We start from the raw sequence: 15,321 nt of genomic DNA, 5'->3' as shown, positions 1-15,321 counted from the left end.
TGGTTCACAGCAGATGTCACTCCTTCAGTTGCAGATCCGCATCAAAATCCGTACCAATGGTTTTTGACGCAGAATTTGCCGTGGATTTACCTCTGCAGAAAATCTGCACCAATTAAGGTTCTTTTGAGAATCCAAATTTCAATCCACTTCCTAACTGACTAGAATGGCCACAATTGGATTGCTGTACTGGCAAAAATCAAGACAGGCAGAGTAGACATCGGGACAGTAGCAGAGAGAACTTATAACGTATTTATTAACATATCCAATATGCAGTAATCCGGCTTTTATAGAATAGTTTTGGTAGTTCCCTTTTAAGTAATATCCAAATGCTTGGAATATAAAGTCTAACAATCCCAGTTTGAACAGGAAGCCTCATACTGGTAATTGGAGCAGGATGCCCAGCGACACAACTACAGTGATAGGTCGTCTCTAAAACGAATGCAGGAGAGATTCTAATTGGCTGTGCATATTAGTCATTTGAGAGTGGACTAGGATACCGGGAATAGCTGAGGCGGTCTAGTTCTCCACCGTTGTAATCCTTTGGCCTGATCTTGCAGTTTTTATGATTGACATATTTGCCTCCATCCATCTACACGGGCAGCACTGAAGGGGTTAATGCGTTTACCCTTGCTGTAGGACCGGTATCTCCATTTGTGTCTCCATAGTGACAAGGAGCGATGAGACCTCTTTATCTGCTGATATGTGCACCAAATCAATGGCCCATCTCTTTATAGCAGAAGCCGCTAAGGGTTATACTCCCTGGCTTTTTAATGAACCCAGCCAAATCGTCCAATCTTCTCTCCTCAACATGGCCCCCGCTCATCAGCGGCTCAGAATCTTTTTAATTAAACGTTCGCTGGGATTCTGGCGGGTTCAGCTATCATGCTCATTCTCAACTTACTCCGGTCTATCATTTTATGTGTTGCTGTATGGAGGAGACGCATTACAGGGCGCCTTACAATGAGGTGTTTATTATGACGCGCGACACAGTGGAGCGTTCATCGAAAATTAGGCTAAGACTCCTACTGAAGAATGAAAAATATATTCCGAATTCTGTGGTACTCAACCAATGGCGGGCAACCTATTACATTATGTGGCCCTTGACTCTCTCCAAGAGCTGCACATCACATTCAAAGTCTTGTGTGCTCTGGAGGGCATCAGACTCCCGGTACACCGCCACTGGCGGGCAACCTATTACATTATGTGGCCCTTGACTCTATCCAAGAGCTGCACATCACATTCAAAGTCTTGGGTGCTTAGACTCCCGGTACACCGCCATTGATACTAAGAAGAGTCTTATGCCCCCTGTTTGTAGCAGAGTGGTAGTCATACATGCACAGTCACTGACTGTTATAGTCTATGAGCAATACAGAAAAAGTCATGCGTGGGAGTGACCACATATGTGTGCCCGTTTGCTGACCCTCTAATTTTGGTAACGGGCAGTCTTTTACCTTTATGGCAGATTGATATACATTAAAGGTGTTTTCTGCCAGTTGATAACGTATCCTCTGGCTAGGTCGGCAGTAGTTGATGGATGGGCATCTGCCACCTGGGGTCCTCAGCTATCACCTGATTGGCGCACTGTCACTTCAGCTGACAGTGGAGGAAGTGAGAGGGCCGCCTTCACTCCCATTAAAATCAATAGGAGCATCGAGCCGTTACAGCACTTCCTGCTCAAAACAGGATGTCCGTAACAGGAGCAGGAAGTGAACTGGTTGGGCGGCACTCCCATTGATTTCAGTGGGCGTGAAACCAGTGCTCCCACTTTTTCCCCTATCCACTGATGACAATGTCTGGTCCATTTTACTGGACAGTGGGCTGGACGATCAGCTGATGGTCGGGGATCCTGAATGGTGGACCCCCGTCCATCAACTACTGATGTAAAAACTGTGAATAATAGTGCTGTACATAGTACACAGGTAGAAGAGGTAAGTCATTTACCCACCACCGCTCTAAACCTAGCTGCCATGGGCATGTGCCCAGTGGACTCCATGGCCAGGTAGAAAGAAAATTACTTCTTAGACCCTACACTAAATTTGCCTGCTTTTAGAGGAAATTACACTGTTTCCTGAAGCGGCATATGGCGGCACACAGAGGGGGTTATTTATTAAGACTAACATTTCAAACACTGGTCTTAATATGATCCCCAATGATGCATGATGCGAATAACATATGAAGAAGCACATTCATCCGTATGTAGGTAGGAGGTGGGTAGATTTCTAGTATAGTATAGTTTCGGAGGTAAATTATATAGAAATATGTCCTGATGAGGTGGCCATAAGCCACACCCATTTTTCAGGAAAGTGGCATACATAGTGTATCTGCCAAAAAGTTGCAAACAATTTGCTCAAGTGAGGCTTGCACAAAATTTCCATTTTTTTTTTATGTGGTGTAAACTGCTTTATAAATTCTCCCAGAATGCCTAGGGCTTGGTAATAGCCCTTTCAGGGGGTTGCTCCATCACTACATTATTGGTGGGGGTCTTTCACTTGGGTCCACGGCCAACTAACTGTTCTCCCACCTAGGACCCTGGCCAATAAGCTGTCCTGAATTCAATGGGGAACAGTGGCTGCATTACCAACTTTGGCCACTGAAGTGTGGACAGAGCTGTCTGCTTCCTGCTCCATACACATGGCAGTCATGGAGAGAACAGCTGATTGGTTTGGGTGCTGAGCACTGAGCCCCCATTGACCAATTATACTGAGGAATAGGTCATCAAATGTGTAGAAGTGGACAGCCCCTTTAAATTCAGGGCCTGAAACCTGAACCAGACCTCTGGTCTAATTAAACTTGCCCTCATCCTGAATGCAGAACAATCTGGCTGTGGACATCAGTGTATTCAGTCCTAAGGAGACTCTCAAAAGTTGTCCTAACCACAGAGAATCCATGGAAGACAAAACGTATGTGTAGAGAAGAGCCGGCCGCTAACCATGTTAATGTACCCTGAGGTTTGGCAAAGATCTTAAAAATAAGTTACACAGGAGAAGTATGTATACAGCGCTTCACATTGGCCATTAAACACATTCCTTCAGCAACCAATCTGTAGCGTTCGCTTAGAAACACAAATCTATCACTCGTTAAGACTGCACAACTCAAATCCTGGTTTTAGATATAGTTATGCCATTTAACATGGCTAATATGCCAAACCGCAGAATTCAGGCCTGGAGTGAAGATCATTTTAGGTAGAGAACATAAAATCTGGAATGATCTAGAAAGAGAAAAACACATGCCTTATCTGTTGTGAGACCGAACAATTATGAATCGAAATTAATTAATTAGTCCATGTTCTTAAATAGATTACATATTTATTTAGGACTTTTGCTTTTACTATTCATGCTGGATCTTATTTTTCCCTTGCTGTTTTTAGGTAAACTATTACATATGTTACTTTATTATATGTATGTATGATATGATACTTTTCTCTGTAGCTGTGCTGAGTGGGTGGAGTCTCCCTGATGTGGAGCTGTGCTTCCGTGGAGGGGCCCTGGTATCTGGCTCGGGGTTTCCTCGGTGATCTGGCACGGTGTTGGTAGCATGGAGGTTAAGGGGAATAGCTCACATGGGGGCCGGGAGCCAACGTGTGTGCTCTTAGTAACAAACTTTAATGGGATGAAACTGAAAGGGAGGAGTCACAGATTAGATATTAGAAAAAACTTTCTGACAGTGAGGGTGGTCAATGAGTGGAACAGGTTGCCACAGGAGGTGGTGAGTTCTCCTTCAATGGAAGTCTTCAAATAAGGGCTGACAAATACCTGTCTGGAATGATTTAGTGAATCCTGCATTGAGCAGGGGGTTGGACCCGATGAGCCTAGAGGTCCCTTTAGACACTACTATTCTATGAAATGTAAAAAGAAAACAGTTAAACAGCTTATGTCCCATTCTGGGATGACTCTTGACCGTGTAACATTACAGATGAACTGTGCCAGCAGTATTACGTTAAAAGTCCAGTACGCTCATATCAGGTTTCTCCAAAATCCTTACCCAGTAACCAGGGTTTCAATCTAAGTCTTCTTTTTCCCATGTAATGGTTTTCTCAATAGTCTTTAACTGATCACCAGTGATATAGTCTCTGACAGCTTTGTATCACATCAACACTGTGGGAAAAAAGGAGGAGAGGCAAGAGGAAGCAGAGGTCTCACCAAAGCTTGTATACAGTTCAGTCTTTATCCCAAAAAATGTATGTCCTGTTGAGGAGCTCATGCCCATAGAGCTAATCCTGTGCACCACAGTTTCACATCAGATTAGGGAGCTTCCCTTGCTTCTCCCTCCACAGCATGGCTGCACAGACATAGAGGAGCATCCCCACCTCCTCACACTGCAGAATAGCTGCACAGACACAGAGGAGCATCCTCACCTCCCACAATGCAGAATAGCTGCACAGACACAGAGGAGCATCCTCACCTCCCACAATGCAGAATAGCTGCACAGACACAGAGGAGCGTCCCCACCTCCTCACACTGCAGAATAGCTGCACAGACATAGAGGAGCATCCTCAACTCCCACAATGCAGAATAGCTGCACAGACACAGAGGAGCATCCCCACCTCATCACACTGCAGCATAGCAGCACAGACATAGAGGAGCATCCTCACCTCCCACAATGCAGAATAGTTGCACAGACACAGAGGAGCATCCCCACCTCATCACACTGCAGCATAAGTGCACAGATTAGGCATTTCCTGTCTCTTCTTCCTGTCCAGAGAGCTGCTCCTTGTTTCCTCCTGTCTTTAAACAGCAAAACATCAAATGAACAAAAAAATAGTCAGCAAGAACTATACTTTCTACACTATACTACATTACGACCAATCATAAATCTTCAAATGCTCCCCCTCCCCTATCACAGCAGGCTGTGGTGAAAACTGCAGCTTCATTCCCCTCCCTCTCCTATTCTCCCCTTTGAATGACACATATTTTGAATGTTCTTACTATAGCAGTTTAAATGTGAGCAAAATAATTTTGTGCGTAGGGCTGCCTGCACACGGCCAGGTCAGATTCCGCATCTGTGATTCTGCAGCGGAATCCAACCCTGTCTCTGGCCGGTGACCCCTAGCGTACCTGTCCCCCATCTTCATATCGGTGCTGCCGATGTGCCGGACGGCGTACATGTGGAGTACAGATTATGCCACGCCGTCGCTAGGCGATGACGCGGATCCCGTAACCCTTCCGCAATGATGACTGCAGAAGGGTCACGGGGTGGACGGCTTCCATTGACTTCAACGGAAGCTGTCTGCACAGAAGCCACACAGCATGCTGAGGTTTCTTCTCTGTGAGCGGAAAATCGCAATCGATTTCCACTTGTGTAGAGGAAATCGCCACAGCATGTGCGGGCGGCCTATGGCATATAAAATATTCACCAACGGTACGTATTATTTACCCCCAGGACTCCTGTAGACATCTTTGTCTATTGACTTATCTAAGGCCGGATGGTCTTCCTCCAGGTATATGCTTGTAAAAGGCCATCAAGGAACATCCTCCTCAACGGTGAAGGCTGAACATGGCCACCATTCTGTAATAACAAGGAACGAGGATACTTAGATCCCAAAAAAGAGACATTCAGCAAACATGCCCAGAGAGATACAATAAGGAGACACATCCAGGCGATGCGATAGTGCAAACAGACGGAACACTCATGGGAACGGCTGATGCCGCCGTGATTGACAGCTCTCCTGTTTTTTCAGCCAACCTATGGTAAAGTTCCCCACAGGCCTCCAACTGATTAAATCAGGAGCAGCTCCTGATCAATACTATTAGAGATCGTTGTCGTTAACTCTCCAGGAGTCAGGGCACGTAGCAGCCGGCTCAGTGGTTGCTGATTAGTCACTACATGCTTTTGCGCATTGGGAAAGAATGAAAAGATGGGGGTCTGGCTGCTTAATTTAACTGCTTCACTGCCATTTGTAGCCGTTATTAATTCATTACCGGTAATCTGTATCCCGATACATTGTCCTATACGTCCATGTTTTATCTCAGCAATGGCACTTAAGGCTCCTTCACATGGGCATATTTGCAGGCGCAAAATTTACGTGCGGAATACGCAGAAAATAGAACCCGTTGATATCGATGGGTTGGTACACACTACCCATTTTTGCACTCGCGCAGAAAATATAAAACCTGCTCTATTTTGTGCATATTTGCGCACCCAAGGTTCCCCATCAAAGTCTATGCGCACACATTACGAAAAACAGCACAAAAATGCAGAGAGAAGAACACATCTGGACCTCATTAGGCTAAATGACCTTTTAAATGCAATCTGCACATACACTCACCAGTCCGAACAAATGTGCTCAGACTAATCCAATGTTAAAAATGGTATTTTAATTCATTTTTATCTTTACCAGAAACAGCGCCGCTCTTCCCCATAGGTGGAGCCCGGTATTGCATCTCCCATCCATTCACTAAATCAGTAGAAATCATTTGACTTCCCTCCACTGCTGTTTGCTTTCATTCATTAAAAACCGAAACCCAACCTGCATCTCGACTTAAATAAAACGAAAACTCACTTGGAAATGAACCATTTGCGTCTCACGGCGTTATACGATTTTTTTAATAATAGGTTTACTCCAATGAAGTAATCGCGCGTTATTACTACCAGGGGCCACAGTTTATCGTACCTGCTCTAAATGTGATTATTTTTAATCAGGAGAAGGAGCGAATGCCTCTTTTTAATAGCTATTTCTATTTTATTTAATGACGTGAGCCCCGACCTGCCACTTTTCTCCTCCAGTTTTACAGGCCGGTCCCTCAGGAGCAGAGCGAAACTGGAGGTAGGTCTCCAGTTTATGAGCAGTAAATTGAGAGCAATTAGCCTGGGCATTGATGCTACAGAAGGCAGGGAAGGCTGAAAATGTGCTACGTAACTCCTCTAAGGCCTTTACTGCACCGCCGGGGCCTTTGGGCCGGTAGGGGTTAAAGCGTAGCCTACTAGGCAACCGGCGTATTCGAGTATATGGTTGGCAGAGCCGTAGGATCCCCTCCGTAGGGTTCGGTCGGTGTCTACGAAAGGCAAAATCTAAATCGAATGAGAGGGATAGAAGAGAAGGAAGAAGCAGATTTTGTTTTGATTTATGGCAGAATTAATTGAGGAAAACTGTATGTGTTGTGAGTTTAATGGAGTGTGCAGAAGCGGCGATTGTGCCGAGTTGTAAATCACAGGTTAGCAGCCAGGCTGAGCGAGAACACAACCGGGAGAACACTGGACCTGTAGTTTTGTCCCTCAGTAGTGGCATTGTAGGTAGGCATGAATTAGCCCTTGAGAGGAACGGATTCCTTGCTATAAATCCCAGCCCGGACCCGGCAAACACACTGCGGGAAACACAGCACAGAAGAGGGAGAGGGGCAGCCACTGTTTGTGTTGTTGTTAGCTGCTCGGAGATGAACGGAAAGACTGGCTCCACATTGTCGCCAGCGAAAAAACAGAAACATAAGTCGAACATGTGGAAAGAGAGGGGGAAAAACCCTTTACTTGCCTTGATTTAGTGCGTTGAAGGAGCCAAGGAACGTAAGGATGGGCAATGGCCTACAGAAAGTTTATTCTGAAGCCAACAGATATTACATAATGTTTTCACCCATAGGAACCACACTTTAGAAGCTTCAACTACAGAGATGATGGGGAATATATATTATGCCCTGGAGCACGTGACAAAATTGCAACTTTTTGGGGCTTTTCAAAAGTAGGTTAGTGGACAGCCAATCACGTTTCTGCATACATTATAGCAGAAACTTACGCTAGCTTGTAAGTGATATAGGTCCCCCTCTGAAACACTGAGGGGCTGCCAATGAGGCAAATATTTTAAAAGAATTCCGCTTTTTGAATTTGTCGCTCTGAGCCCGGTTCAGTTTACGTACATGTAGTTAGAGGCGTAATTTGAAGCTTCTGGGTCCCAATGCGAAACCTGTAACGGAGCCCCCAGCTATAATGGTTTATTCATAGTACTGGGCTCCCTATATGAAGAGGAGAGGCCTTATGGGCCCCCTAAGGTTCCTGGGCCCGGGTGCAACCGCATCCCCTGCCTCTCCTATATTATGCCAGTGACTGGTGTATGAAATGCCGGTCTAAGTAAATGTGCCCCAATGTTGTTAAGTCTTCACAGTATAATTTGTCGTAGACATCCACATGTGGTGATATAGTCCTTCAACATACAGGAGTGGAAGGACTCTAGATCAAGGATGTTATCAACTATAGAGATGATGGGGCATATGTATTATGTCCTGGAGCATGTGCCAAAATTGCAACTTTTTGGGTCTTTTCAAAAGTAGTTAGGGAACTTGGTGGCCATCACATTTGCTATGAAACTGGCATACATCATAGCAGAAAGTTACGCTAGCTTGTAAATTATATAGGTTCCCATCTGGAACACGGAGGTGCTGCCAATGAGGCAAATGCTTTAAAAGAATTACGCTTTTTGAATTTGTCGCTCTGATCCAGGTGCAGTTTACTTATATGTAGACCGCTGTATGAAATCCCAGTCAATGTGCCCCAATCTTCACTGTAAAATCTGTGGTAGACATCCGCATGGGGTTATATATAGTCCTTCCTCATATAAGAATGGCTCTAGATCAAGGATGTCATCATTTCTTGAGGAGATCAGGTTTTTTGTAGAAATGTAGAAATTGTCTATTTTTGGTTTCATTTGCTTCCTTATTATTATGAGGGGCTGTCCAATTTGGACATTCTCATTTTGTTAGAAGGGTATTAAATGATCATGGAATGCCCTAATGATTGGCTGTAGGATGACATGGCAGGAAGTGTTAAACTCCCCTACAGCACCACCGCAGGAAAAATGAGGCATTACACAGATCCTGTTGAACTCAAATAGATGTCCATGTATTTCACAGATTTGCTGGATCCTCCAGAGCAAGAGACGCCCTTAAGAAACACTCTTTGCTAGGGCTAATAGATAAAAGAACTCTTCTGTATTAACTTTAAATTCCCCAACAGGTCAATGGGTTTTGCAAACCACACAATGCCGTTAAGGTTTTAGGTTAAAGAGGTTGTGCCAAATGAAAAAAAAAAAGGTAAACAGGCATGAACTAAAACAACAAATACAAGCAATACTTTCCCAGCAGAAGCCAATCAAAGGCCACAACGCCACTGTCTTGAACTCCTGGCAACATGGTATTGATGACAGGAGAATAACATTTTGCTATGAGATTCACCAAGAAGGGTTACAGGGTAATATTTTTTCAAAAAAGTAACCTAATAGTATAGAATATGAAGGCCGGGTTACATAAAGGCAAAATCCTATTAAAACCTACATCTTCCCTATTGCTTCTACCCCCTGTAAGAAACTGAGTCTCAAAGGGGCCAATTAAATATTTTGCAGATATTTGCAAACACTGTGTTCTGGGATCATTCCCCAAGAGAACACCCGGCGCCATTATCATCCCTTCACTAGACACTGGTTACTATACCACTGATGGGTAAGAAATAATCCTATATGTAACCCATGGGGGGGGGGGAGGTATTTAGCATGAGGGGAAGTTTTGACGTCGGCTGTCCGGCAGCTTTTCTTCGCTCCAGCTTAAAAATGCAACAGATATATCATGATGATCAGAATTTTTAGAATTTATATCAGTAATTACCATAAATTATGGCTCAAACCTAGTGAGACTTGTAGCTGGTGTAAGTTTCAGTCTGACACATGGAGGTGGTGCCAAGCTTGACAAATCTAGGTCCTTCCTGGTTGCTGCTGACCAGGACATGTGACAGCTGCAGCCAATCACTGGCCACAGCAATAACCTTCTCTAGCCAGTGATTGGCTGCAGCAGTCACATGTCCTGGTCAGCAGCAACCAGGAAGGACCTAGATTTGTCACGCTTGGCACCACCTCCATGTGTCAGACTGAAACTTACACCAGCTACAAGTCTCACTAGCTGCAGTTAAGAAGGACAGAGTGCTTGAGAAGCAATTTTAAATTATGGAAAAAACCCTTTAAATATATATTTCCCAGGTGTTTTGCTGTTCTCCCTTATTTTTCTGGTTGCTGCTTTGTGCAATGCAGAAAAAAAATCTGCTGTTTGATGGTAACCATCAACATGCAGGTTAGTTGCTGTTGATGGATCTTATTATGTTGTGCTTCATATTATAGATCAACATCTAAATATTTTGATTAACATCAGACCTAAAGTCTATTTACAAGCAAGCCCCATTATGTTTATATAGAACCACGTGGCAAAAATGGAAGATCCGTCAACAGCAACTTACTTATGGTTTCCAGAGAACTGGAAAATGAAGATATATAACAAAGATACTAGATATTACATTGGCTGTAAAGCGAATGTTGAAGAAGGGACTATGTACGGATATACTGATAGAATGTTACGTTACATTTAGATAGGAAATAAAGATTATTTCCACCGCGAAAACAAAGTCAATGACGAATTCTATGCGTAAAACTGTTACATATCCGAAAAATATAGCGAAATATCACATAGAAATTCACGCCGTCCCTTGTTTTTGGTAACGTTTCTGTCAAAACTGTTATCAGCAGGATGAGAAAGACATTTTACTTTGATGAATTAGTCAGCTCCAGCCCGGGCTTTACAGACTCAGATAGAGACGCCATCAGTAAGGGAAATTATGAATGATTTAAGCAACTAGCGCCACAGAGAAGTGTAGGAATTAATGGGCTCGGCGAGAGACTGTTATTGTCATTAGAGCCACTGAAATGTCTTTAGTGTTAAGCTCACTTTGGAAAAAAATCAAATTATCGAAAATAGGAGAGACGGGAATTCTGCAAATTAGCTGATCAATTAGGATCATGTTGCGGTAAATTATTATTTTTTTTATTGAAAACGATCTTCCTATTTTCGGAGCAGATCTTGTACCTCAGCGCAGATGTGGAGGCAGCTTTAATAACCCCCTACCCCCTTAAGTTCCCAGCATTAGGATAATTGCTGCAAGACCACGTTTGGACTGGAGTAAAGTTTCAGTCCACATCAGAAATCTGTCCGGCAACGAGCCGTCTGGAGGTCAAATATCAGCAGTCGTCTTCTTCTGCATGAAATCAAATAATAGATTTGGACAGATTGGGGAATTTTTTATTGTGGGAACAAGGGGGTGAGAGATGATTTCGTGAAAGGAAATAGCAAGAAGATAGTTTATCTATTAATAATCTTTACTTAAGACTTTAATGAACTGGGAACTGGACGCAATCAGTGGGTGTAATCTGCTGCTCATTCTTAGGAGAGTGACTCATTGTGTCAATTAAAGGGACGCTCCACCTTGGATCAGCGGTCTGGGATGTGGGGCAGATCTTTGGTTCACATTTGACATATTTTATCCGTAGGCTGCAGAAAACAAAACAGCAGTGAAAGTTGGCGTGCAGAGCAGATTAGATTTTACATTTGCAGCCTATCCATATGTGTCACGGATTGTCGCTATGGGTTTCAGCTTTTGCAAGGGGTAGACTGAAATCCTAATCAAACCCGCTTGTAACATATGCAGAGTTTACAAATAAAACAGGGAAATAATGGACACCACTTTAAGGCTCCCTGTCCAGGGGCGTTGCAGTATCCCACAGCAGAGGTCCACCCCGGGATCCGCCGCCTGGGAACAGGAGTCGCAGATGGATCTCTGCGGTCAGCCTAATCTGATAGATAGGCTGACCGTGGAGAATCGGGGAATGGGGGCAATTTTAATTTTTGCCCCAAAAGAGGCACTAGGTCTTATTTTTGGGGATGTTTTATTATACTTACCTAGCAGTCTCGGTCCAGGTCCGTCCCGCTGCTCTCCACAGCTCTAACGCGCTTTCCGCAGTCCTCGGCTGCTCATACAACATCACTTCCTGGTTACGGGATTCATAAAGCCCACCTCCAGGAAGCCATAGCTGTGATTGTTTTATCCAGCGCTGCATTAATTGGCTGAGCAGCGGTCGAAGAACCAATCACAGCCATCCCTTCCTGGAGGAGTGATTTATGAATCCCGTAACCAGGAAGTAATATTGTATGAGCAGCTGAGAACTGCAGGAACCGCGCTGAACCTCTAGAGAGCAGCGGGAGGGACCTGAACTGAGCCTGCTAGGTAATGTATTCTCTTTTTTAATGTAGTGTATTTAGGGCTTATGTTCAGGGTAGGGATTATATTTCAAATCTCTCCGAAAATTAGTCTAGGGTTTATTATTGAAGTAGGTCTTATTTTCAGGGAAACGGGGTATATAAGGGGGAGAAAAGTCTAAACCAGTGTTTCTCAACTTTTGCAAGTCAATTACTCCCAACTTAATCAAATTACATCAAAGTACTTAAAGGCTATATGTGTGAGTACCCCCTAAACATGGCAAATACCTCCTAGAGGACAGAAACCGCAGCTGAAGAATTTAGGTTCTGCAATACATACATACAATGCACCTCTTAATACATTTGTCACATATGAAATGCCACTCTAAGTAATTATGGCCCATTGGCACTTACTCCCTAGTTCTTTGTATGTCCTTGAGAATTGGCTTGCCCCACCGTAATAGGAGCTAATTATCTGATTGGTGTGGTCCAACCATTGAGATCCTCACTAATCTGAAGAATGGGTGTCCCAAAGGTCCTCAGATAAATGGAGCCGCGGTTGAGCATGGTCATCGCTGCTCCAATAATTCAATAGGACTGCCGGTGAAAGCCAAGTTAAAATGCATGGCTATCTTTGGTAGTCCTATTGATATTAAAGGAGTGGTAGCGAGCATGCTTAACCACTGCTCCATTCATTTGGGGGCAATCTTGGGATTGTTGGGACTGATATGTATAGGGGATAACTTCATTTGGTGGCACAACTTCTTCCACACAATAGACATAAAGATCATGCCATCCAATCCAAGATCTAGTAGCTTCAACCAGCAGGAGATTGGTTGAATTTTAATCTGAGGTCTCCTCTCCACCCATCATTGGAAAGAGCCAAAAACCAAAACAGTTCCATCGTAGGTGGCACCCGTACCCCGTCCCATAGATTTTGTCACTATTTCAGCTTGATACAATTAACACCGGCAGTCTTATTGAAATTATTGGAGCAGCGATGACCATGCTCAACCGTGGCTCCATTCATCTGAGGACCTTCGGGACACCCATTCTTCAGGTTGGTGAGGATCTCAATGGTTGGACCACACCAATCAGATAATTAGCTCCTATGGCCTACAAATACAATCGCTTTTCTGTTTGTTGGCTAGATTCCCCAGCTCACTGTGATGCTGTTTCATGCATAGTCTGACAGAGGTGAAAAAATATAAACCACCGTCAATAGCTAAATGACGTGTTTAAAGGTAAATTGGATTCTAACTTATTTGATGACAGATTTATTTTCCGAAATGAATTGATTGTGCAATGAAAATATCCGAGGCTCTAACAGTAAGATTGCATTATAATATCACCAGCGCTCACTACATCTCTACGCTAACCTATTTACTCCACATTCATGACAGCCGTGACTATTAAAATGATTGGAACAAAGAAGATACAAGGTTGCAGAGCAAAAAGTGACATCAGACAAAGGAACCCCTTACCGAGGCTCAGATCTCCGTGCGAATAAACAAACCAGGGAGCGCAAGCTTCAGACTGCAGTTGAAACAACATCAGTCAGCCAGATCTGGACCTCTAAACGTGTCACCAGCCGTAGTTTACTCTCTTCCTGGAATAGATTACCCCTCAGGCTCTAAGGAGCAAAAATTTTTTCAGGTCATGAAATATGAAGGAGAATATAAATAATGTTATAGTATGATGACCTGTCTTCGGACCAGAGCCTGCTTCTAAATCACCCGTAGAAGACCTATGGCCTGCAGCGGCTGCCAAAGAGAGCGCCTTTAAATATTAATACCGGTTTGTCAGCATTGTTTTGCTCTACTTTTTACATTTTTAATCACAGAAGTTGCATATTAACCAAGTTAGAAAAAATATTGCAATACAAGTGAATGGAAATACAGGATAAAAATGCTGTCTTAGCGAATTTTAGGAGGTTGCAGTTTTGATAGCCCCATGTTAGAATGCACCGATGCAGTCAGTTGTTATTGGTGTAATTACTCTTTTTTGGCTATAATATAAGGAATACTTGGGTGTTAGAATTCCATATTTTCATTTTTTTTTTTTGGTTCAAGCACCCAAGGGAGTTTTGATCAAGAATGGCCTATTAACTCAAGGTACCCTAGTAGTGTAAAATGTTGACAACTCCTTTAAGACAAGGATATAGGAAATATAGTGGTAGCCTTTGCAAACAGACCCTGGTGTCTGAGTAGGAACAAAGTCCTCACAAGAAGACACTAGTATCATAACTAGCATATGGTTGGTGGAGGCCCTGTTGCAAATTTTGCATTGGGGCCTAGGATCTTCAATTTATGCCTCTGGGCAGCTACAGTGGATATAGGGACAAGAGTCACACCTGGGCCCTGTGGTCTGGGCGGCTCAAAAAGCCCCTCTGTCAGTACTATATATATAGCAAATGGTAGGTGGAGGTCCCGTTACAAATTTTGCATTTTGGTCCAGGATCTTCAACAGTTCAGTAACATTTACTTCTACGGCCTGTATTATGAAAAGCAAGGCATAGGTAGGGGGCCCTTTAACAAATTTTGAATCGGGGCCTAGAAGTTTCAAGTTACATCTCCGGGTAGGGTTGACTTGCGTTCTAGGAAAACATAATGATTTGGGTTATGATGCCACTAGAATAAGTTTGTCGTGCCCTCTACCTATGGGCCATGGGATCCACATTGCATTGAACTAATGAAGTGGGTGCAATGTAATTCTGGGCCTATGAGAAGGTAAATCAATTTCACCGCACCATTGGCAACCATTTAATTGTGTTGGAGTTAAAATCAACTAATGTAGCAAAAGGTATTGCATAGCATAAAGATAAAAAGAAAAAAAGGTTTGGTACCATATTAGGCAGTTGAGCAAAATGTGACTTGAAGTTAGATGTTATAGCGAGCTTTCGAACCTACTTAGGGTTCTTCCTCAGGCTTAATAGAGTAGATCCAAAGAAGCAAATCTATATATACACATACATATGAAAAGGCACAGACATTGTATGATTAATTTGCACTTAAAACAATACCAGAACAGGATGAGCCAATGAGTAAATACTTAATTAGCCCACTGAAAGTTTTATGGTCCCTAAATTCATGTTAGGGGGTCACCAGGCCAGTGTGTTATCTCTGCTGTACATTTCTCATAAAGCCTCTCGAGATGTTGATGCCTATGTTGAGAGTGTCAAAGATGGTTATAAACTTGTAATCAAAAAATGTTTCATAACATTTAATATAGTAATCTTCATTTGTTCTATGTTGTGTCCGTGACTAGAAAAATTCTCAGCCACAGGTAATTCGGTCTTTCTTTCTTTAATTGTGTGTCAATGAGACCT

The 15,321-nt window shown here is 43.3% G+C and overlaps 1 protein-coding gene and 1 long non-coding RNA gene across 3 annotated transcripts in view; one reads left to right on the top strand and one right to left on the bottom strand.

The window, feature by feature from the left end:
- The window catches only part of EBF1 (EBF transcription factor 1), a 368,977-nt gene that overhangs the window by 79,166 nt on the left and 274,490 nt on the right, over positions 1-15,321 (top strand). The gene's annotated exons all lie outside the window — the stretch shown is intronic.
- Positions 4,546-13,574, bottom strand: LOC136610285 (uncharacterized). The gene is made up of 3 exons (XR_010790074.1): positions 13,478-13,574; positions 5,374-5,505; positions 4,546-4,724 (listed from the first exon to the last, which is right to left on the bottom strand). It is a non-coding gene; the product is annotated as an uncharacterized lncRNA (long non-coding RNA).

Source organism: Eleutherodactylus coqui, chromosome 2 (assembly GCF_035609145.1).
Source record: "Eleutherodactylus coqui strain aEleCoq1 chromosome 2, aEleCoq1.hap1, whole genome shotgun sequence".
NCBI classification, from domain to species: Eukaryota; Metazoa; Chordata; class Amphibia; order Anura; family Eleutherodactylidae; genus Eleutherodactylus; species Eleutherodactylus coqui.
Note: the sequence above shows the minus strand (reverse complement) of the source record. Positions and strands in the feature narration are given on the sequence as shown.